The 26,854-nt window shown below is 38.7% G+C and overlaps 2 long non-coding RNA genes across 2 annotated transcripts; one reads left to right on the top strand and one right to left on the bottom strand.

The window, feature by feature from the left end:
• Positions 1-906: 906 nt before the first annotated feature.
• Positions 907-12,842, bottom strand: LOC124285905. The gene is made up of 3 exons (XR_006900907.1): positions 12,687-12,842; positions 3,958-3,963; positions 907-935 (listed from the first exon to the last, which is right to left on the bottom strand). It is a non-coding gene; the product is annotated as an uncharacterized LOC124285905 (long non-coding RNA).
• Positions 12,843-18,899: 6,057 nt separating this feature from the next.
• Positions 18,900-25,726, top strand: LOC124285887. The gene is made up of 3 exons (XR_006900898.1): positions 18,900-18,976; positions 21,102-21,244; positions 25,625-25,726. It is a non-coding gene; the product is annotated as an uncharacterized LOC124285887 (long non-coding RNA).
• Positions 25,727-26,854: the final 1,128 nt, after the last annotated feature.

The raw sequence follows: 26,854 nt of genomic DNA, 5'->3' as shown, positions 1-26,854 counted from the left end.
GCTTGGTTTTGTGGGGACGTGGAACATACAAAACTTCCGTTCACACGGACATGACCTAGCTCATAATCTATCCAGAGAATACTCAACAATACGAATTCATGGTATGATAATTTGGACCTTTGTTAAAGTAGTTTTACATCATGGTTATTTAGGTATTGCAAGTAGAGACTGAAAGCCTACAAAAACATGGACTGCAATATAGGAATAACTGCCCAAGACTAAATCTGCACATATTAATTGATAAACATTCTCAATACAAGGGCGGGATAATGTGTATGATATACCTGTTTTAGTATATGAAAAGAATTCCGGAAAATGATCACGTTACCTAGTGACATTCATATTTGTGTGTGTGTGTGTGTGTGTGTGTGTGTGCGTGCGTGCGCGCGCGCGCGTGTTCTTGTCCTAACTAATATCTGTTGCGATTCCATACCGTTGTTTATCGAACTCAGGCACAGTATAATGACTCCAAGGTGACCAGTGTTTGTTTATTATCCCCCGAATGCAAAACACCAGGTATATTTAAAACGAAAACACATTTGTGTTACGTATTTAGGTATTGACGTGGCCGATGATCGCAGTGCTGACCTTCCACTCTCCGGACAGACGCCAAAAGAGGCGGTATTTGAGGAAGAAGATGAGTTACATTACTACCATGCCCTTATTGACAATAAACTGTCTCCATAGGCTACATAACCGTCGTTATATCATGAAGAATGAGGACTATTTTTATGGATATACAACTTCTTTATTATATCATGAATTTAAATTATGTGACTGTTATATAGTTCTTCCCGTATAATTGATATATATTGATATATATTTATATATATAATTTCCACGTTTTAGATCGTTCTTCTCGAAATTGTAGATGAGTGAGTGAGTGAGTTTAGTTTACGCCACACTCAGCAATATTCCAGCTATATGGCGGCGGTCTGTAAATAATCGAGTCTGGACCAGAGAATCCAGTGATCAACAGCATGAGCATCGATCTGCGAAACTGGGAACCGATAACATGTATCAACCAAGTCAGTGAGCCTGACCACCCGATCCCGTTAGTCGCCTCTCACGACAAGTATGGGTTACTGAAGGTTCATTCTAACCCGGACCTTCACGGGTGAAACTGTAGATGGTGTCGTGCACTTCAGTATTACGGCTTCTCACTGTGGTCTGTCGTACAATACATTCCAATGTACAATACATTGATCTGTGTTAACCTAATATATATCTAGAGAGAGAGAGAGAGAATGAGAGAGGGGTGGAGTGGGGGTGGAGCGCATGAAGTCATAATTTGATAAAAGTACATCCACAAATTTTTGTGGCCGATGAGTTGAATAATTTACAGCAGCGAATCAATTAAATCACCTTCTCCACACATATAAACTACCTGACATAGGCCAAAGCGTTACGTTATCTCGTTCTTCTACCGCCTATTTCACATTCAGAAGCATCACAGTCGACATTTCAAGTATAAGCCACAAACTTAAGTCGACGTCTGATCGCGGGTAAATGAGAAAACAAAAGAAGATTACTTTTCAGACTTAACATTTCAATAGGAATATACCGTTGTTGCGTAAAAGTAAGCGTTGCGTCGTTTGACCTTCTTGTGATATTTGCTATGGGCGTTCGACTGCATGTTACAATAATAGAGGAAAAACGACTTCTTTCCCTTGTTAAAGACAAAAGTTTCTCGCGTATATCTTTCTGCTTTTGTTCTTTGACGATTAAAGTAACTGACATCATGCTTATACTGACTATATATAAACTACAAATAATATAATATAACATTAAGCTTATACTGACTATATATATAAACTATAAATAATATAATGTAATGCAATGTAATGTAATGTAATGTAATGTAATGTAATGTAATGTAATGTAATGTAATGAGAGGGCGAGTTAAGCCACTCTTGGCAATATTCCAGCAATTTCACCAGAAATGGGCTTCACACTTTGAACCTTTGTGGGGAATCGAACCCTCTTCTTTGGCGTGACGAGTGCATGTTGTGAAATACGACCTTAAAGTCGAGGAGATGCTCTCATGAATGACATTATGTATTCAATTTGAAGGATGCGTTATTTAATTTCAGAATAGCGAACAAGCGAACGCTTTTATCACAAGGCTACCCCACCGCCCCTTAATAGGAATGCAAAGAGGCTTGATATGAATTGGAGTGAGTGAGTGGGTTTAGTTTTACGCCGCACTCAGCAATATTCCAGCTATATGGCGGTGGTCTGTAAATAATCGTGTCTGAACCAGACAATGCAGTGATCAACAGCATGGGCATCGATCTACGCAATTGGGATACGATGACATGTGTCAACTGAGCCTGATCACCCGATCCCGTTATTGAAAACCAGTGTATGACTGTAAGGGATCTCCATGCATCCTTGGGTCTACGTGATTTAAACGTGACTGCCTCCTGGATCGATACATTTTACTCAGCTTTGTGAGGCTATGACGAAATGTAATTCAACATTCACAGGGGCAAGCACGCATAAGCTCTCATGTCCAAATATGTATATTTTAGAATGTTGATGTTTTAAATTAAAGCAAAACCGTTGTGCTGTAAGAAAAAGAAATGTTGACTTGCAGTTACAAAAGCAGAAATATCCAGCAAACTTTTGTACAAAACACGTATGAATACACCAGTTTTGAAGTATGGAGGATGTTCGAACTTATCCTTGAACATGAGAAGTGAGACTTTTTCAATACAATGGTAATGCGCAATATATACATCATAGAAAGTTACGCAACGAAATGCAAACAAATTTATGCTACAAAAAAAACCTTACCTGTAGTAAAACTATCAGCTGATATATATCCAGGTATTGAGAAACCTATTACAGCAATTATTGCCGCAATTGCCATCTTGGTGTAATGCCGAACTCTTGGGTAAATGGCTCCAACTACTCGTCCTCGTTTAATATTTCTCGGTCTTTGGCGTTCGGTCTATAGTCAACTTGGCATGGAGGTCTCCACAGTAGGGTCCTGGCTGTCAAACTGTCAAATGGTCCCTCCTAAGAGTCCAAACACTTCATATTTGTCCGAATGTCGATTTGAGATTAGCAGCGGATATCCGCCATTTCGTTGGCTAGGGAGGATTTCTCAAACGATTGACAAAGATTATCCGCCTTTTTCAGACATTTGGCGATCAGAGGGTCTCTGTACTTTCCCGAAAGAGCGCGAGACGAAGGGGATCAATGTATTTAGGCATGTTTGGGATTGCAGGGAGTTCTTCTGTCACTCACTTAATCCTGACAAACTGGCATCCTCGCCTTACACTCGCAATTATTTGGTGAACAGTTTGAGTTTTTCAAGCAGGAACTCCCGGTATTCTTTGGAGCTTAAATTAGGTTTGCTGTGCGTGGAAATAAACCTTTTCTTTCAGACATAGATTCTGATTTGTTAATTCTGAACACCAATAGACCGCACATTTTCCTCTTATGAATGCCATACTCTCTGTATCCTGGCAATTATATATAAGAATTCCATGTGGATCAGCGGGGTCCGTACGAACAAATGAAAGCCTATGTGAAAAATAGAGCATATAAAAAGAAACACTGAGAACATCTTTAGGTACACCTTGACTAAAAAATAACAACAAATGAACCCATTGTTTCGGGTACGGGCTGGTCGATGTGGTCCTTAAGGTTGGTATTGTGAAATTAGCTTTGGGGATTCCAGATGAAAAATGTGGAACTTAACGTTGGCATGACAGTCGACAAATTAGACTACAAGTATGGTACATACGCCCATTTAAATAAAAGTCGGAACGGTTTTTCTCGCTTTCAAATTTGTATAGAGAGTTGTGTGGTATCCCTCAAACACGGACTAGGGAAAACAGCGTTAATTATTTCTTGGAATGTTTACGTGATCTTGGCCACGTTGGATTTTTTCTTTGAAAGGCACTCTCACATGCTTGAAATACATCTACTAACGTATTTCAGTACGAGTTTCTATTGGCGTTCATTGACACAGGAGACTAAGAAACTTGAACGACAAAATCTGACTGTTATTTAAGAGACTGATGCACAATGAATGTTTATGCACATTTTTATATGAAGTTTTTAAATCAGATATTCTTTCCAGATCGTAAGGTACATGTGAGACTTAAATAAACCAAACGTCCTTTGCACATTCCTGAGAAACACGTGAGCTCACATTTAATTTCGTTTTATTGTTTGGCGGTATTTTTATGTTCTATTCTGAGCTAAGTTGCCGACTATTGTAACATGTTTTGTCTCATCTTATCTGAGTTTCCATCATGAATGAAAAATATACTTCACCTTTATTGTAAAGCCAAGTAGCACTAAATACATTCTGGGTTGAAGAAATTGTTTTCTTTTCACGAACAACTGGTGTCATCACTGCCAGTGATTCCAATTGTTTTACTTTTTACTTTTTACTCCCAGTACAATCTGTTTCGTGGGATAATCGGGACTTGTTCTCTTGTTTGTTTGTTGTTTGTTGTGTAACGCTGCAATATTCCAGCTATATGGCGGCGACCTGTAAATAATCGAGTCTGGACCAGACAATCCAGTGATCAGCATCATCAGCATCGATCTACGTAATCTTGATACGATGACCACGTGTCAACCAAGTCAGCGAACTTGACAACACGATCCTGTTACTCGCCTTTTTCGACAAGCATGGTTTGCTGAAGACCAGTTCTTACTCAGAGGCTTGTTCCCTGGCATTAAGACTGAATGAATATATTATTGAGGAATTAATAATTATATTTCATTAATAGACGTGTTTGTCTTCACCTGGATTATTTTATGCTTATGTTTTTGTCTTAAACCTTAAACGGGAGAAATGTATACATGTATATCCAGACACGTCAAAGTGTAATCCACATATTGCACTTTCTGTTGAGGCAGAACATGCTTGTCGATCTTTGCTTTTTAACTGATCAAATAACATGATTACATGACACGTTTGTATGGATAACAACTTCTTTTAATTCTTTACACGGCGTTTAACGACGTTTCAGAGCTAATTCTTGTTCCTTCATCGGGCGAATACTGAGCAAGAATTAGCTCCGAAACGTTGTATAGGGATTTTTTAAAAATTGTTATCCATAACAACGTGTCATATATTCATGTTCGTCCAACTTCTAAATGCCTTTCAAGAACTTCATTTCCCGTCCAGTTTAAAATTATCTTTAACAGCTGTATATACAAAACATCTCATTCAAGAAAAAGCGTCGTACCCATATGTTTGTGTAGGTGTAATTCCAGTTTAATTCTTTATCAATGATGAAGTCAGTGATGGTGAGTCAGTGGCAAAGGTTCACCAAACAGAGCACTGTTGATTATGTGGTCTAATTTCCATCGGAACTTGTGCTAAATAGAAACAGCTGATTTAAACATTAGCCCGTTTCCGGAATTGTTGTATTAGTTGTTTGGGGCAATCGTACTTGGGCCAGTACTATCTCTCATCGAACTGAGCCTACTTCCCTACGGATGTTATCACATCTTACAAATGTAGTCTCACAAACAGATTTAAGTAAACGTATTTTTCAAGTCTTCCGTCGTCTATAAACGCCTTCGTTTTTGTACACTGTGGCTTTGTGGACAAACCATTAGATATACATTACGTAAGCATCGCGTGAGACTCGAATCCTTGGTGCCGAATCCTTAGCCTTGCACTGTGTTTGAATGTTACTTGTGTGAGATCGCCAGTGTTGTTACGCTTGTGATTATTTTGGACTGGTATCTGTTCAAGGAAGCATGGAAGTGTAAAAAAGTCCTCCCTCTGAGCATACAACCACTATTCCCCACCCAGTTTGGGGGATAAAGTGCGCCTTTTGTCCCGCCGTAGTCGCTTGAAGGACCCCGTGCTCTTGGCTGATGCTTAGAGAAGGCTTCTGTATGCGTTGCCCTTAAAGCATTTACTTTGTTGTTTTAAACTCCTTGCTTTCTTTTTTCTAATCTCCGTCTGGGACATGAGACTATTTTTACTGTTCTCGACTAAATATATTTTTTTAGGTATTTTCAAGTCACCCTTTTTGTGTAGGTCCTGCTAAAATTATTTTAAACTACACAGGTATAATATATATTTAAGTGTACAATCATCTTATTGTTGCAGTTATTGTGATAGCTAAGCTCAGTTTGTGCGTGTTTTGAAACACATTTACACTTTAGAATTAAAATATATGTGATATAAACGATATTTACAAATATATGAATATTTAAAGAAATTAATATTATCGCATGTTCCGTAAAATACCTTGGTACAAGTGAAAGTCTTTGGAGTTTCAATATTTTCTGTTTTCAAGCTAATACCCGTTTGATCATATTAAGGATATCGTTGTAACTTGTTCAGTGACTTAAGCTTGCAGTAAATATCTTGAATGATTGTGGAGAGGGTTTTGTAAAGGGTTATTTAAAAATATAACTACCATGAAAAATATGCCTTTTTGCAAACAAACTCATCAATTCCACCCGTTACTATCATTTATTTTGGATTTTTAATAACATATTCATTGAATGATTTACTCTACTAATAATAGTATAAAATTCTACTATGTTCAGACGAGTTGATGCTTTTTCGATCAACTTACAACTCGTCATTGTTTACCCAGAGCAATGAAACCTATTCTAAAACCTCTTCAAAGAACACGTGGCCGCCTCATACATTTCTTTTTCTTCTGATCTCTAAATGAATTTGAAAACTAATATTATTAGAATAACTGCTATATTCTGAATGAAATCTTTAGACATTCCTTTTCTTCTGATCTCCAAATACAATTGAAATTAAATATCAGAATAGTTATAACTCGAATTATGTGTGATACGTTGACAAATTTATTTGAACTTTAAACGCAGCTCTTACCGCTCCTGGGCTGAGTTCTTGTGATCTATAGAAAACTTGTGTGCAGACATTACGTTTGTTCAGTCAACAAACTCAAATTCAATGTTTAAAACATCTTGTCCCAGTTTTCATTTATCCCAGAACCGTTTCACAACATATACAACATCATACATTGATGTTATACTTAAAAGGTATTCGAAATATTTGAAAATATTTACAATATTAGTTCATCAATTTAAAAAAAATGGGGAGGGGGGTATTTCAAACACAAGCTTTCATTTTAAATGCACGTGATACTAAAGTGAAGCGTCAAACCAGAGATGTCAGGATCCGATTAAACATCCTCAGAAATTCAGGGTATATATTTTCACCGGATTTCCTGACAAAGATATTCTGACTGATACCGGTTCAGCTCCCACAACTAAAGGAATGACATACCAGGATGACACGCTAACAAAATCTGTGTGTCTGAATAAGTATTCTGGGTTCCAAATTGTTCCTGAAGAAGCTTGTGCAACTGTATCCATTGTCATCATTTCAGGGCAGCCCCTCCGCGACGCACAACACACAAAAAGAGATACCGTTTAAACCTTGTACATGTATGTCAAATTCTCAGCAGTTCAAATGCCATGTATACTCACTGTAAGTCAAAAGGCATGTTGTCTTTTTATGAAAAAAACCCATGGCACGCGGTACGAAGAGAATGCGAACGAGGACAATAGAGCGCAATCTGAAACTGCGTTCTTTGTATGCCTTTAACGAACGATTTAAGTCGATCGGTAAATAAACATAGCGTCTCTGCTTGTGTTTGCATTAATGATTCCTCCTTCTCGAGTATTTGCAGCGAAACAACAGAATTATTTGCAAATTGGAGGTGTTAAAATGAAATCTCTTAATAAACAATGGTAAAGTAAATACAAAACAAACTCAGTCGATTGTTGTCAACTTGTCAATGCATTGAGTACTGTAAAAAGTTCAGCAAAAGCAAGAACGTTGTCTAAGAGCGACCTATATAACATTTGTATGTGGCCGTCTGGTCTGGGATGTTATTAAGGCTGTATGAGCTTAAATGGTCTGACGCGTCTTTGACAGTGGTTTCGCTATTTTGTTGTACATACATACATACATACATACATACATACATACATACATACATACATACATACATACATACATACATACATACATACATACATACATACATACATACATACATACATACATACATACATACATACATACATACATACATACATACATACATACATACATACATACATACATACATACATACATACATACATACATACATACATACATACATACATACATACATTTGTATAGCGCCGATATCCAGCTCAGCTCAGCTGCTGTACGATTCCGAGTATATCAGTAGCATGCGTTTTACGAATGTCTCTCGCAGAAAGGTGAGCGCCAGTCACAAACACAAGCAAAGACAAGTCAGTTGAAGAAGAAGAATTAATTTCGGTATATAGGCCATTGGCCCGTGTACAATAAATGCAAAGTGGTATATGATATATAGACAATATGGTTTAAACATATACATAGGTATATATATATATACATGTCTCTTCTAACATTGGATAGAATTCCTTTTAGATAGTGCATGTTTAATAAATAATGAAATTTTTATAAGTAAATTCTTATCTATGCATGTTAACAACTTATGATATTTGCTTAAAACAGATGGACAATTAAATTCTGGTAGGTATTTGCTTCTTAAATTTGCATATGCATCACAGACAAGTACAAAATGTAATTCATCTTCAAAATTATAGCGGTTACACATTTTACATATTTTGCTTAACCCACTGTCATCTTGACATCTTACGTTACACAGGAGAGGCAATTGTTGAATACGTAATAAGCATAAATAACGGCGATATTCCTTTTGAAATATAGTATTCAACATCCAGTAATGACTTTAATGATTTGTAATAAGATAAATGTGCTGATTCATTTATTTTGCTAAACATATTTTGCTTTGCAGAATCTACAAGTCTTTGTTTAAACATAAATGCAAAATCATTTACGCTTCCAACTTCTTGGCTTACCCACACAAAACCAAATCCATACGTGTTTAACAATATTCTTATGTAAGATGCCCAAGTAATTCTGCTACAATTATCAAGCTTTTTCAAAAGAATATAAGATTGCTTGGAGTACCTATCGGTAGCCATACATAATAGTTTACACCAGTACCGGATACATTTAATTTGATAGTCAATACTAATACAATATCAACCGCATTCTGCTAATACTGCGTTACTGGACACATGCTTACCTACACCTAGTACAAATTTACAAAAATTAGAGTGGAATTTGTTAATAGCTTGTCTATCTTGGTGACCCCATACGTCTGCACCGTAAAGTAATATTGGCTTTATTTTACTGTCAAAGAGCTTGAAAAGAACACTTGCAGACATATTTGGATATTTATAAGATACCCGTTTGATAGCAAATAGAGCTTTAGTGGCTTTAGTAGTATGTGTCTCAGCACATTTAGTCCATGACTGTCGAGTGGAGAACATTATTCCGAGATAGTTATAATATGTTGAGCATTTTATCTGTGATCCGTGTAGATACCATTTTTCGTAATTTCGTAAGAAGCCTCCGTTCCGAAAGACTAGGATTTCCGTTTTGTTCATGTTGACTTCCACTCCCCATATCAGACAGTAGATGTGTAGAATATCAATTTTTCTTTGAAGTCCAATTACAGAATCGTCGAATATACATAGGTCATCAGCAAAAAGTAACAGGAACAGTTCCATAAATTCAGGGTCGACGAATATTCCTCTAAGATTGGCATTTTCCAACATGACTTGAAATTCTGAAATATATATTATAAAAAGGAAAGGGCTGAGAGCGCACCCTTGTCGCACACCGCTCAAACATTGAAAATAGTCGGGGATTGAGTTGGTGCCTGTTCTCACGGCTGACTGTATTTTAGAGTACATATTCCTTAGCACATTTGATATTCTGCCATGGATATCGTTTCTGATTAGTGTGTACCAAAGAAGCAGTCTATTTATTGAATCGAAGTCCACAAATATGCAATAAAAGCGACCGCCTCGTTTTGAGAGATATTTCTGAATCAAACTTTGAAGAGTGAATATATTGTCAGTTGTACTGTAGTTCTTCCTGAATCCTGCTTGGGCCTCGGGGATTTTATCATAAACATCTGCAAACGATTGTAAACGTTCATTTAGAATTGAGCAAAATATTCTCCCAAAAACATCCGTGAGGGATATGCCTCTATAATTATTCACATCGTTGATGTCACCTTTCTTGTGAAGAGGTACTATTATACCCTTGGCCCACTCAATCGGATAATTTCCGGTGACTAATATCTCTTTGAAGATGGTAGATAGATAATGAGCGAGTAAGTCATCACAACATTTCACTATCTCTGTCTTTATACCATCTGGACCTGCTGCTTTGCCGTCTTTTAAGTTCCTAATAGCTGCCTTGACCTCTTTTACGGATATATCCCTATTTAATGGTGTGACGCGTCTTTGACAGTGGTTTCGCTAATTTGTTGTACGATTCCGAGCATATCAGTAGCATGCGTTTACGAATGTCTCTCGCAGAAAGGTGAGCGCCAGTCACAAACACAAGCAAAGACAAGTCAGTTATACCATTCTGAGTATAGCATATTAGACATTTGATTGATTGTTGTTTTACGCCGCACTCAGCAATATTCCAGCTATGTGGCGGCGGTCTGTAAATAATTTGGACCAGACAACCCAGTGATCAACAGCATGAGCTGTGTACTACGCAATTAGGATACGATGATATGTGTCAACGAGCCTGACCTCCCGATGCCGTTAGTCGCCTCTTGTGACAAACATGGGTTACAGAAGAGCTATTCTAACCCGGCTCTTCACGGGTTTATAACACCCGATCCCGTTAGTCGCCTCTTTCGTCAAGCATGGGTTACTGAAGACCAATTCTAATCCGGATCTAACATAGACAAATGAAGATCCAGGTTAGAATTGGTACACATATCCCGAATTCCAAAAGAGACGAGATTGTTATAATGTTTTAAATAACAAAATTAAGACATAAATCAAGGCGAAGTGGTGTGTGTTCGATGCTCAGATGCTCGTCAGTTGTGTGTGTTCTGATGCTGAAATGCCGCGTTACCAAATGACGTAAACAAACGTCTTATTGATATTATCACAAAACACGTCTGGTTATGAATAACGGTCATTTGTGTGTTCGTTGCAACGACTAGCGTTGTTTTCCTAAAATGTTTTCACAGGGGAACCTCAATCTCTTTATTCACCAGTGTATCACAGTTTTACGCGTGAGCCGCGTTTCTTTTAGAACTGAGTATCAAACAAGCCATGACAACACAGTAATCCCATTACCAAGAGAAAATGATGTACACTGAATGACTAAAGTCAGTATGGGTCAGGTACTGTAAAATTATTGTCCTCCAGAGAGGATACATAAGTCCCAAACGCATCAGAGGAAATTTAAACTTAACAGATGTTTTGAACGTAGTTTTTTGTGATTTTAAGTTACGGCTAAATTGTCCTACAATCGCCAGCAGCTGAAAGGATGGCGAAAACCCAGCTAGGGTCCATGCAGGTAGCAAAGGCACTGTAAGTCCCCATGGTCCCTAGCATGGTGACCTACCTTATATTGTACTGCCCTGTATTATAATATATGTTTTAATGTTTACATTCTAGTTTTAAATTTCTATCTGTGATAATCTAGTTGTTTTACTGTCCTTCGTTGACAGATTTTACAAAATAACTTTATTTATTATTAAAGTATATATTGTTATAGTCACAATGTGACTGCAATATTGCCGATGTGACTCTAAATCTTAACTCACTCACTCACTCAAATAATTTCTGAACGATGGAATGAAAACGAAATGGACACATCAAAATCTATCCAACCCAGAGGAAATCTGCATAATCTGATCCATTATAGTATTTTTATATTGTAATGTCTTCCTTAGTTGAACTGTTTTAGATTTAATTACTTGTTTTAGATTTATATCTGTGATCATCTAGTTGTTTTACTGTCCTTTGTCGTCAGGTTTTTTCTCATTTATAACTTTGAAAGTCACGATATAGATGAAATATTGCCAATGTGGCTGTAAATTTTAACTCACTCACTCACTCAATATGGGTCCGTGAGTGAGCATGGATTTAAGCCGCTTTTAGCAATATTCCAACAGCCACACGGCAGGGGGCACGGCAGGAATGGGCTTCACACCGAGTCGTCGGCGAGACAAGCGAACGCTTCAACCACTAGGCTACTCTACCGCCCCAACGTCAATATAGCAGCGCGAAAGGACGACTACCATTATAACGGTAACGGTAAGACGTGATGGTACATGCAAATAGTATCATGTGTACATAATAGTGTAAAAGAACACATCCATTCTATCTCATACTATGGAAATAAACAATAGGTATACTATGGAAATAAACAATAGTATCATGTGTACATATACTGTAAAAGAACACATCCATTCTGTCTAATACTATGGAAATACACAATAGTATCATGTGTACATATACTGTAAAAGAACACATCCATTCTGTCTAATACTATGGAAATACACAATAGTATCATGTGTACATATAGTGTAAAAGAACACATCCATTCTGTCTAATACTATGGAAATACACAATAGTATCATGTGTACATATACTGTAAAAGAACACATCCATTCTGTCTAATACTATGGAAATACACAATAGTATCATGTGTACATATACTGTAAAAGAACACATCCATTCTATCTAATACTATGGAAATACACAATAGTACCATGTGTACATATAGTGTAAAAGAACACATCCATTCTATCTAATACATAGAGAATACTACAAGAGGTCTCATTACATACGAATTATACGAAACGAGTGTCTTTCTTATTATATCTGACAGAGCGAAGGGGATGTCAGAAACCATCGGAAGGTCACGAGTTTCGTATAATTCGTATGTAATGAGACCGAGTGTGGTATTTATTTATTACCGACGTTTTACATGCATTAAATTGACAAAATAGCGTAGTTTTGGTATTGGTGTGGTTTCAAACCGAAACCGGTTTCATAAAGAGGTTGCGGAAGAATTTTGTTCTGACGTACACTTTTGCATGACGTCACACTGTATTGACATCACTACGCCATTCTAGTCTGTCCCCTTGGAAACCGACGTCACGATGCATGTCAGTTGTCATCGCCTCTCGTACAGCCTCCTTCAGTAAACTACTCCGTAGCACCCCGTTTCTTGGTTTACAACTGCTTCACTCGGCTAACATCACTGGTGGAATCTTTGCGTTTATATTTTGCGACACATATAATGCCTCAGTTCAACTCACAATTAAACAGCGATACGGCAAAGTTCGCAATGTTTACATTCCGACAATGCAGCTAAGTTGTAGAATGAATGAATTTACGTGTTTGTTATGAATGAAAAAGTAGTTCCTTCACAACTTGACCTAACTGAGTGGTCATCAGTTATCCAATCAAATCGTTAGTATCTCAGGTCAAGTCGTTACGACATGGGTCAACGCGATACGACACTCGTCTGACGTACGAGATTAGTATGCAACTACCCATACGTTGACCACCTGGGTAATAAATAATAGTATCATGTGTACATAATAGTGTAAAAGAACACATCTATTCTATCTAATACATAGAGAATACTACACGAGGTCTCATTACATATACGAATTATACGAAACGAGTGTCCTTCCTATGGTATCTGACCGAGCGAAAGCGAGGTCAGAAACCATCGGAAGGTCACGAGTTTCGTATAATCCGTATGTAATGAGACCGAGTGTGGTATTTTATTTATTACCCAAGTCTTACATGCATTAAATCGACAAAATAGTGTATTTTTGTTATTGTTATGGTATCAAACCGAAACCGGTTTCATAAAGAGGTTGCGGAAGAATGCTGTTCTGTAGTACACTTTTTGCATGACGTCACACTGTAATGACGTCACTACGCCATTCTCGTCTGCCCCTTGGTAACCGACGTCACGATGCATGTCAGTTGTCATCGCCTCGTACAGCCTCCTACATCAAACTACTCCGTAGCACCCCATTTCTTCGTTTGCAGTCGCTTCACTCGGCTATCCTCACTGGTGGAAACTTTGCGTTTATGTTTTCGACGCATATAATGTCATCAGTTCAACTCAAAATTAAACAGCGATACGGCAACGTTTGCAATGTTAACATAACCACAATGCAGCTAAGTTGTAGAATGAATGAATTCACGTGTTTGTTATGAATGAAAAGGTAGTTCCGTCTCAACTTGACCTAAATGAGTGGTCATCGGTTATCCAATCAAATCGCTAGAATCTCAGGTCAAGTCGTTACGACACAGGTCAACGCGATACGACACTCTTGTAACGTACGAGATAACCCATACTTTGACCACGTGGGTAATACTATGGAAATACACAATAGTACCATGTGTACATATACTGTAAAAGACAACATCCATTCTATTTAATATATATATACTATTGAAATACACAATTTAACAACGAAAATCGCAAATCCAAATTAAATTACCAATATATTATTAGAAAAACAGACGTATTCAGCGTTGATTGAATAAATGTGTGTTGTGCTTTTGATATCAGTATGAGTGTGTCTCATTAGGATCTCACACTCCCACATGACAATTTAGTTCACAACTACACACACGAACTCGAGTACGGTTGGTCTGTCTCACCAGAACCACATTATTTTCCCTACTGCTTAGCCCTCTTTGCAGCGCTAGAGCCATAAATGAGGCAAGTGTAGATTTCCCCAGGTTCAGGATCTCCCCAATCACTGGAATACTATTCCAATTAAATGTTTTGGGTTGTTTTTGTTACTATCAAAATTATATATATTCAGGGACTAACAGTTGGTTTTGACGTACAGTGTGCTAGGTACAATGTAATCACCAATCTTGACACATATGGGAGCGGTCACCACCATCCTTAATAAATTCAAAGCATTTATGAGCACCAAAGCACATGTCATTTAATACTTTTGAAAAAAGACTTTAATGTCCGACTCCGCCTTCCCGACGTAAGACGATGTTCCGTTTACGAATCATGTCACGCAAGCAACGCGATCTTGTTCCGCCATGGGCTATTCTCACATCTGGGCACCTACACGATTGACCGGGGGCGTGCTCGCATTCTAAGTGATTGGGAGCGGCGAGGACCCGGAACAGGGCTCCAGGCCAACAGTTCCCCACGGTCAAAATCGAGAACTATAGGTTGATTGATGGTCAAGTGATAGATGATTTAAGAATAATTAAAGAGATGACCTCATCAAAGATCTGAAACAAACTGAGACGTGACCTTAAACAATATTTCAAACATGGTACTTTTATGTAACGTTAGGTATTAAACTATCGTCTCGCTTTTTAACTGCAGCAGGGTCTGGAGTCATCCCATTGATGACATCCTTACCATGTCAGCTTGATGACGGGGTGAGCCTGTGGACAAGACGTCCGTTGTTGTCCGTTTTAGGTAATTGGATGATGACTGCACTTACATGATGTTTCTGCAGATGTTTGCAATGTACCTCCGATGCTTTGAACATAATACCATGGTTTGTTTTGAATGTTTGCATCCGAGTTATATTTTGGTTATAACATTTATCCGCTTCCTGTGACATGTTATTGAACTGAGTCGAGTTGAACCAACTAAGCATTGTAACAAGAAGCTAAAACATCCTGCGTTATGATGGCGCCTGAGATTGATATGGAAAAAATGAAATAACTCTGGTCAAAAATTGTTACCACCGATGATACCAGCGAGCTAAAATGCCGACATAATCAGACCGAATCAGGCATCCACGACGATATGGCTCTTGAAAACCGGAAGGAGGTGCATCTTAGACTACACCGTTTCTTCGTTCAACTGACAAATCTGGAATGTTTGAAAATATTCGCTGCAACCACAATACCAATGAACATATCAATGCGAATCTGGAATGATTGTAAATATTCGCTGCATACACAGTACCCAGCTATATGGTGGCAGTCTGTAAACAATCGAATCTGGACCATACGATCCAGTGTTCAACAGCATGAGCATCGATCTACGCAACTGGGACACAATGACATGTGTAAACCAAGTCAGCGAGTCTGACCACCCGATCCCGTTCGTCACCTCTTGCGTCAAACATGGGCTACTGAAGATCAATTCTAACCCGGGCCTTCACGGGTGTCAAAAGGGACACGCACAGTACAATAGTGTGTTTCACTCACAAACTCACTCACACTCACCCTTATGGCACACACAGCTGTGGATAGGGAAAACACAACGATTTTCGTTAAACATACAATCACCTCTCGTCTACGTTCCTTATCATATATAATCAAACTGTTATATTTAGATCAACTCAGATAAAAACCCTTTACATATCACACCAGTACACAACCTCAATGTGAAATTCCAACACAAGCAATGCGCAATAAATCACATGTTGTAATTATAGATGTTTTAACAGTTCAATAATATAATCCTAAGAAATAACAATACAGGTAGTATATGATAGTACGATGCAATGGGATACATAGATATAATCAGTTGATTAATATTCCTATCAGATAGACAAGTTCAACGATAGGTAAATAAATGAGAAAACATGCAAGTGGACAGTACAAAGCAAATTATGATAAATATGTAATGTACAAGTATCAGCCCACTTCCGGTGAAATGCATAATATTTGATTGATGTCTGAGAAATGTTTTTTTGACATCCCTTGAAGCTACATAAAAATCATGCGACGTTCGTGACGTCTCTTACAACGGCGGCAAGTCATCTCAGAAGAAGGTAAGCTGTTACCGGTCTGTGAACATAGCCGTTTGACTGGAATTAATTTTTGATGTTTTCAAATGTCGGTTTTACTTCGCACGGTTTGAGACACTGATGCATATATTCTAATCAAAAGAAGTTAAAGGTCAACTCGACTGAATTCATATTTCTATGGTTAATCTGGCACAGCAGTTCGATTCTTTTATATTACTGCAATTAGTCGGCATATTAACTAATATTGTAATATGAGTGAGTGAGTTTGGTTTTTCGCCGCTTTTAGCAAGATTCCATCAATGTCACGGCGGGGGACACCAGAAATGTGCTTCACACATTGTACCTATGTTGGGAATCGAACCCGGGCCTTCGGCGTGAAGAGCAAACGCTTTAACTACTAGGCTCTCCCACCTCCCCATGTAAATATGAAAGAATCCGATGGATCTTACTCGCTTTTAAGTAGAATATTTTATCGTTTGTAAATTTGAGAAGTATTATTTTATACTTAGCTCATGTTTTTTCGACGGGTGCTACCCATGGGACAGGATAAAAAAAACAGGTGTTGTCCCTGATCGACAGCCATTAATGAACACATGGGGTGTGTGTGTGTGTGTGTGTGTGTGTGTGTGTGTGTGTTGGGTTGGGGTAAGCCTAGTGTTTCAAAAGTCCGCTCGTCACGCCGAAGACCCGGGTTTGACCCCACATGGGTTCAAAGTGTGAAGCCTATTTCTGGTGTACCCCGCCGTGATATTGCTGGAATAGTGCTGAAAGCGGCGTAAAACCATACTCACTCACTCATATTACAATAGTAACACATGCTTATGACATCATGATAGTTGGTGTCATGCAGTGATCGCTGCTGTTGTCGAGGGATGTGTTTGCCAGGGGTTTTGCTGTCGTGTCACATTTATCGCATATTCTTCATCGATTCAAGAAAATGACTTTGGCAATTCGTTCTCTGATTCTTATAGGTGAAAAATGTCAGGGCTTAAACTGGCATTGGTTGTCTCTTTGGGGCTTTTGGTCACTTTGCAACAGACATCGGGACAATTCCAAAGACCTTTCCAACCTGGTTCAAGCGGAGGATCCGGTCCTACAGGTTGGGGAGCCAATAATGCACAAGGAGGATGGGGAGGTAACTCTGGACAACCTGGATCTGGCAATTGGGCAGACAACTCTCGACAATCTGGCCCGGTTTGGGGACGCCAAGGACCAGCTTCATTATCAGCACGAGCACTTGGCGCGGCCCGAGCTTCTGGAATAGCTGGGTTGGGGATCCGCGTCCCTAGCTTACCACCACGTTTCAACCCAGGTTTCACCCCAGGTTTTAGCCCAGGTTTTACACCTGGTTTCACCCCAGGATTGACCCCTGGTTTGACGCCTGGTTTGACGCCTGGTTTGACCCCTGGCTTGAACCGTGGTATCGGTGGAATCGGTGGAATCGGTGGAATCGGTGGAAATACTCAGTCAGGTACGTTCTTTGTGAAAAGGTCAGTGTATATTTCAAAAGGAACCATCGATATTATGTGACTGATCCAGTTTGTAAATAACTGAAAATGCATATGTTTAATATCTAGTGACACTGACAATAAATGTCAAATAGTATTTAAAATACCGTACGTGTAAGCCTCACATGTGGGTACAGACAGGCAGGTTGTCTGTGGCGCCACAGTTCGCTACAAAGAAACATCACTTGGAACTGAAAGGATCTGCGCATCCTAATTAGTATGATCCATATGTTCACCCTATCGGTTTCTCCAGAGCATCAAACATGAGTGGCTGCGGGCTCTCACCCTATCTTATACTGTCACAACATGATAGAACTTAAATAACGTTGAAAGAGTCAGATTGTTAAGACCTTTGGTAGTTGTCCAGAGTGGAGAGTACCAGAAAAGGACGTCACAGAATGTTTTCATGTACGAGCCTTCGGTGTGGTTATCGAACGCTTTAACCTCTTGCCTAAACCAAAGCCTCCAAACACTTGTCGAAATCATCAATTGTAACTTTTTAAAACTTAAATAACGTTGAATGTGCACTTACTTAATAAACTCTAAAAGAGTCAGATTGTTAAGGCCTTTGGTAGTTGTCCAGAGTGGAGAGTATCTGAAATGGACTTCACAGAATATTTTCATGTACGAGCCTTCGGTGTGATTAGCGAAGGCTTTAACCTCTTGTCTAATCCAGCGCCTCTAAACACTTGTCGAAGTCATCAATTTTAACTTTCTAAATTATATTTTGTTTCAGCATCAACTGCTGTGTGTACATCAGTCGACACTGCAGGAACGGGCGTCACATTCACTGCTACTCTTCGAAGGTCACTCACTAATGTTTTCGTAAGTTTTGAATGATACTTGACTTTTTACATTTCCCGTATTGGCATTGCCGTTAACATATTACTGATACTTAAGTTATAGCATTGCCCGTATGGCCATTGCTGTAAATATATCACAGATACTTAATTATAACATTGCCCGTATGGACATTGCCGTGAACATATTACTGATGCTTAAATTATTGCATTGCCCGTATGGACATTGCTGTAAATATATCACAGATACTTAAATTATAGCATTGTCCGTATGGACATTGCTGTAAATATATCACAGATACTTAAATTATAACATTGCCCGTATGGACATTGCCGTGAACATATTACTGATGCTTAAATTATTGCATTGCCCGTATGGACATTGCTGTAAATATATCACATATACTTAAATTATAGCACTGCCCGTATTGTCATTGCTGTAAATATATCACAGATACTTAAATTATAGCATTGCCCGTATGGACATTGCTGTAAATATATCACAGATACCTAAATTATAGCACTGCCCGTATGGACATTGCTGTAAATATATCACAGATACTTAAATTATAGCACTGCCCGTATGGACGTTGCTGTAAATATATCACAGATACTTAAATTAGAACATTGTCCGTATGGGCATTGCGGTGAATATATTACAGATACTTAAATTATAGCATTGCCCGTATGGGCATTGCGGTGAATATTTTACTGATACTTAAATTAGAACATTGTCCGTATGGGCATTGCGGTGAATATATTACTGATACTTAAATTATAACATTGCCCATATGGACATTGCCGTGAACCTATTACTGATACTTAAATTATAACATTGCCCTCATTGACAAACTGCCGTGATCATATTATTCATACTTTAGTTATTACATTGCCCGTATGGACATTGCCGTGAACATATTACTGATACTTAAATTATATCATTGCCCGTATGGACATTGCCTGTAATTATATTATGGAAGAGAGTTTCATGGATGTCAGCTTCTTTATTATGAGGAACACAACGTTTCGGAATATATCCTTACTCCATCATCGGATGAATGAATGCTTTGAGACACAAAACATATATATGTACATGTAAGAATAATAGACAAAAAAAGATGGAGTCTAAACAAGGGAAGCCAACAGTTAACTGGCGTTCATGGGTGATTGTTAAAGGACAAATGGAAACCAACACTTAACAGTTAATTAGCGCTGATGTGCATCACTTCTAAATGGCATTTAAAGACTCGTTATGACATTGCCGTGATCATATTACTGATACTTCACGTATTACATTGCCAGAATTGACATTGGTGATAGACACCCGTTGATGACCTTGTGATGTTTTTTCAAGAGACGGAAAATATCCTATTTCAGTGTTTCAAAACGTACATATTCATTGATTCATAGACGATACTAAAGACACCCAACAGGTCCGGCAAACATTTGTTTGGGGAGAAACGATCATCTTGTTACACTGTGCGCAAGAATTTCTTCTTGGTATATACCCTGGTACTCTCTTGTTTAAAAATATATTCCAAAGATCTATCCCAGCCCATAACTTGACTACCGTCTTCATCAATTCTCAAATGTATAGATAGTTCATCTCTCATTGTACAGCGGAAATTTTCATAGAGTCCCCTGTCAGAGTTAATGAGTCATGATGAGGGCTATAATTACTTGTGTTCGTAAAGATCTTCACAATCCACTCTTGTCGTATCGTATTCAAATTGCGTATATCAATGGTGTCAGTCATTCGTTTATCTGGTCCAGACTCGATAGTTACAGACAGTCGTTAGATGACTGGAATAATGCTGTGTGTGGCACTAAAGAACACAAACATTCATTTGCTTGATTGGTTGGTTGGCTGGTGGATTTATTTTTATGCTGCCCTCAACACTATTCCATCTCTATGGCGGCGGTCTGTAAATAATCGAGTCTGGACCAGACAATCCAGCGATCAACACCATGAGCATCGATTTATGCAACTAGGGATACAATGACATGTGCCAACCATGTCCGTGAGGCTGACCGCCCGATCCCGTTAGTCGCCTGCTACGACAAGCATGGGTTACTGAAAACAAGATCTTCACAGGTAAGAATGCATATAAACAATTTTTATGATTTCTAAACTGCCGTTTGCTTTTTAGCTTGGAGTCCAAACCGAACTGGTTGTGGATGTCACGACTGGCGCTGGTGCTTCTGGAACGGCCAACATCGTTCTGACAGCACTCGGGGGAGGATCTAACACGGGTGGATGCACTGCTGCTAATCTTGGGGATATTCTCATAAGGTACCGATGTCTATAAAGACGAATCGTTGTCGCATTATAATTGGAATACCTGTATGGATTCCCAGTTACAGCTTAGCCTGACACAGTTATAGCATTGCTTATGTGCAATAATGACGAAACATTGAAGGCTGACATGGGAGATATTTGAGTGCGAAAGCACAAGCAAACTGTGGTGAATGACATGACTCAAACTGTACCATTTGTTTTGTGCCACGTTATTTTCAAAACATGTCATTCACTGTTTCAGTATCTATGTTATAAATTATTATATATCACGAAGAGTACAGCGTTAAAGGTTTATGGATAACTATACAGCGGATAGCTTTGTTGGTGCCAAATTCGACTCCAGGGCCTAGATTTTCTAAGCTCTCTTAGCGCTAAGATAGTCGTAAGTGCCAACATTAACATTAACTTACGACCATCTTAGCGCTAAGAGAGCTTCGAAAATCTAGGCCCAGATTACCGTCCTTGTAATAGGTGTATCACATTCTAATGTTCAAGGTGCGGTGGGGTAACCTAGTGGTTAAAGCGTTGGCTCGTCATTCCGAAAACCCGGGTTCGAATCCCAACATGGGTACAATGTGTGAAGCCCATTTCTGGTGTCCCCCGTCGTGATGTTGCTGGAATAATGCTAAAAGCGGCGTAAAACCAAACTCAGTCAGTCAGTCTTATGTTCAACTTTTCATGATGTAGTCATACAGCATGATCTTAAACTCCTGTATCAAATATGTTTTGCCATCAATGCCATGTAGTATATAGTGTAAAAATTGTTTGACTTCACACGCATTATGACATATTTACCACCTCTCATCCTCGATAAGGGGCGGTGATGTAGCCTATAGTCCGTCAACCTAACTTTTGGAACACGGATTTTTGCAAGTTACGTTTAAACAACAAAAGGTATCCAACTTTTATTCGCTCAGTTAATAATGATATCTGACGACCTAATTGGGTCTTGAATTGCTAAAATTTTACCTCAACTATTAAAGATTTTACATAGGAAATTGTATTACTTAATAATTATCAAACATCATAATATTACAAAGGCGAGAAGGTGAAGAATTGCCATATTATGAGAACATATCAATGTTCAGATTCGGATTCAGATGTGCCAGAAGCCCCGACTTCTATGTCAGAGTCTGATTCTGAGTCCAAATCTTTGATCAATGGTGTGGCCGTTTCTGTTTGCAAACCATCATTTTGCCAATATTGTTTTTCTACTTGCAAAACGTGATCTACACAAGTTTTCCACAAATCTGCTGGGACGTTAGAAATTTCGTCAATCACAATACGTTATACGTCGGCTAACTTTAACGATTTGTTCTTCTGTGTAACTTGTTTTCTAAGGTGGCCCCATACAAGTTCTATCGGATTTAAGTCACAGTGTTAGGGTGGGAGACGTACAACTTCATGACCATGTTGTTTAAGGAGATTGTCAATTTGATAAATAGGTGATTGCTTTTTGGTAAGAATAATCTTACAACTCTACTTTCGTTGATTTTGATGGATGTTCGATGCCATGTTTGTCAAACCAAGCAATCATATCTCCCTTTCTCGAAGCCGAGGTTGGACACTTATCCTGGGGGTCAACCCAGCTGTGATAAGGTGCATTGTCCATTCCGATCACAGAATGGTCAACCAGTGATGGTGTAAAAAAGATTTGGTTCCCCCATAGTAAAAGTTCCGTTGGAACTTTTTATTCCAATATTTGTTCCTGTAATAGTGCATGCGGAACAATTATTTCGTTCCGCATACACAGAATTATTCCGGGTAAATAGGAACTTTCACACACATCCTAAAGTGTCTTAAAGAGGGTATTGTTTGTTGGGGTGGGCTTACAAATTGCGGCGTGTTTTTTAGTGGGGAGCGAAAGGAAGAAAGGATTCTCCCCTATGGTATTTGTTCCATATGGTTCCATATGGAACAAATCCTGTGGCTATCAAGAAGCAATTATCATGTGTGAAAGTTCCTTAATAAAAGACTCAATACAGTATTGTCATCAGTGGCATCATTTGTCTTTATTGTGGGCATTGGTTTCATCTTTTGTTATGGCTATACAAAATAGCGCTAAATAATGTCTATTTTAAAAAATCCAAATAAACACCATCACAATATTTGATAACATGCATTCACTTAGTGGCAGTTAGGCCCGACCTAATCACAAGCTAAACCTTAAATTTGTTTAACATCATAAATCGGTGGTTGTGTAATAGGACAACCTAAACTGGCATTAGATATGGTTCACCTTTCTTTAAAAATCTGAGCATCTATTTCAAATTATTATTTCAATGATGTATGTAAAATATCTACATGTCTGTTGATAGGGTCCTGTTCGAAATCCGGACAATACTGAAGAATTGTTCAAATATCGTTGTATTTTAATTTGATCTACAGTTTTGGTAAACCTACAGTGATCAATATGGCACATTCTGATAGTTGCTAATTTCTGGTCACTAATTATCACAAGCTTCCCTCTTTTTTGTTTTCTGTGGCATATTCCTTGCATTTGTTTTCACAAATATACTCTACTGGAGCAGTGTATTCCTCTGCCTCCATAATCGGTCTGTTGCACCTTCCTGCAGTGTGTGGCAAATGGCCACTTGTTAATTTGATTTTCACCTAGATCTAACATGATTCACGTGTATTTCGGGCTACAGAAATCATGGATGTTGACAAGTTGGACGAGTCCATTTTGCATTCAATAATGACTGGAATAGGTTAGGCCTACATTATTTGTTCCTGTTCGATGGAATATTTGCCGTATGTGCGGAATTTTTATTCGTGTCATCCATTCTCTATTTCACGGCATTTATTCCGAACCGGAACATTTACTACTCGGAACTAAATCATGTTTACACTGGAATCAGTTGTTCAGTCACATATTCAGTGAACACTGCAGAGTTCATTTCACTGTGGTAATCCCTTCCATCCTTGGATTTGGCCCTGAAAACAACATCACATCCAGGAAGAAAATCCCAAGCGAGAGCCAGCATGAAGGATTATGAGTCTGCTTTTCCAAGAGGTATTCTTATGTTGCTCTCTGCATCTGGATGCTGCCATTGGTAAGAAGAAGTATGGTTAGCATTTACCACCGTTTCATCAAGCCACACGATTTCCTTCTTCCCTCATCTGATGTATCTTCCTCAGATACCGAGCTCTAATTGCTATGATATCGCCCCTTTCACAGAATGCCAACTTTGGGTTGCTCGGTCTTTTGAAGCGGTATCCATATTTAATCAATAACTTCCATGTTGTGTACTTGGAGACGTGAATATCTTGGTCATCTTGAAGTATCTTCTTCAACTTTCTGGAAGATATAGCCGCTCGTCACGCCGAAGGCCCGGGTTCGATTCCCCACATGGGCACAATGTGTTAAGCCCATTTCTGGTGTCCCCCCGCCGTGATATTGCTTGAATATTGCTAAAAGCGGCGTAAAACTAAACTCAGTCAGTCAGTCAGTGGAAGATATAGCCTCATTCAACTTGTGTAAACGCCGAATTACATCCTCACTACTCGTCTATCAAAATCATCCAGTTTCCCTTTCTTAGGCTGTTTTGAGATGCTCCCCGACCCACTCGGGGTTTCAGTGTCAGACTCTGCATCATTGTCAAGGGATAGAATGCGATGAACCGTTGTTCTTGAAACTTGGTAGCATGAAGTGTACGTTTCGTGAAGCAATTCAGAGAAATAAATGGTTTTTTGAAAAACGCATGCACTCTCTTAACTATATCCTGTGCATCTTGAGAGAACATCTTGCCGACACCCGAAAAATAGCTGTGACGTCACAAACACTCCCCTTGAAATGCTCGTGCATGCATGTACATAACATGTTGACACACATTGCGACATTGTTGATAGCTATTCCAGTACCTGCCAGTTCTCCCTTGTGAAAATGTTGTTGTTGTCAGAAACTTTATGTGATAGTTATATTTATATGAAAGTAAAATCTTTAATAGTTGAGGTAAAGTTTAGCAATTCAACACCCGATTAGGTCTACAGATATCATTATTAACTGATTGAATAAAAGTTGGATACCTTTTGTTGTTTAAATGCAACTTGTAAAACACCGTGTTCCAAAAGTTAGGTTGACGGACTATAGTGGTTTAGGCGTTTAACTCGTCACGCCGAAAACCCGGGTTCGATTCCCAACATGGGTACAATGTGTGAAGCTCATTTCTGGTGTTCCCCGCCGTGATATTGCTGGAATATTGCTAAAAGCGGCGTAAAACTCACTCACTCTCTCACTCATCCTCGATAATCTCCAGGATATACGTTCCACTAGTACTAGTGGAGATTTATCGGACGTATACCCTGGAGATTATCGAGGATGACCACCTCTATGGTACAATGTAAACATTACCATTTATTTACCTTACACAGTAGGAACCCGTTCAGCGTTGGAAACAACAATGGTGTTTTGGAAACATTCACCATTCAACCCAGCCAAACTGTGCCGACGAAAACATTCCGAAATCTCCCCATCAGTTCCTTACAAGAGGGTTTTGGAATCTCCGTTGCCGTAAGTTTGCTACCGACATTGCTTGATTCCTTTTCGTGTCAATCGGGATAAAAATGGTACGCGTCCATTCAGGTATCTATCCATAGAGTTCCGTCCCTTAGTCACGGCTGGTTATAGGGATTTGTTTGTCATCCGTGATATAATTGAAATGCTTTTTAAAATGACGTTAGGCCCACTCACTGACCTATCCACTCCTTCGCCATTCAATTCAAAAATGAAAAAAATCTCGTCCATCCTAAATATTGTCTTTACACTCACTCACTCACTTACTGATGTTAAACCCTATTCCCTGACAACATGACTATTCATTGTTGTTCAGGGGTGATGGGGTAGCCTACTGGTTTCAGTGTTTCGTCATGCCGAAAACCCCGGTTGGATTCCCCACATGGGTACATGTGAGGTTTGCTTCTGCAGATAGATGTACTTTAATGATTGGTAGTTTAGATTAGTAACTTAGATTGTTAGTGGCTGTACCCTCAAAGGGAGTTGAAGTATTGTAAAATTATTGTCCTCTTGAGAGGGTACGTAAGTAAATTTCAACTTACCAAATTCTTTAAACGTAGTATTTTGTGATTTTAAATTATGGCTAAGTTCGACTACAATCGCCAGCGGCTGAAGGATGATATAAATCCAGCTAGGATCCATACAGGTTGCAAAAGTAATGTAACTCCCAAAGGTCCCTGGTATGGTGATCTCCGTTCAGTTGATGGCGATCAATAGCCCATTTTTACATTGTATTGTCAAAAAATAACTCTCTACCTTTAAAGATATATGCTAGCTAGTTTTGACTTATTTTGTGATAATCTAGTAATTTTACTGTCCTTCGTTGACAGGGTTTTATATATTATATGTATGTATTACGAATTTAGAACTAGTTTTAGTCACGATATGGCTGAAATATTGCCGATGTGACTTTAAATCTTAACTCACTCACATGTCGGGTTTGGCTTCTGTCACCGTTGTTGAAAGGACAAGACTCTCTGCATGCCTCGATCGGTAATTTGCTTGTTGATCCTTTTCAGCTGTGTACCGGTGTGGAACCAGACTCCTCCTCCACAAATTCTATCTGGTTAGGACTGGGTTCCTTGATG

Source organism: Haliotis rubra, unplaced genomic scaffold (genome assembly GCF_003918875.1).
Source record: "Haliotis rubra isolate DU_JTF1 unplaced genomic scaffold, ASM391887v1 Scf37, whole genome shotgun sequence".
NCBI lineage: Eukaryota > Metazoa > Mollusca > Gastropoda > Lepetellida > Haliotidae > Haliotis > Haliotis rubra.
This window is presented reverse-complemented; position numbering and strand designations above follow the sequence as displayed.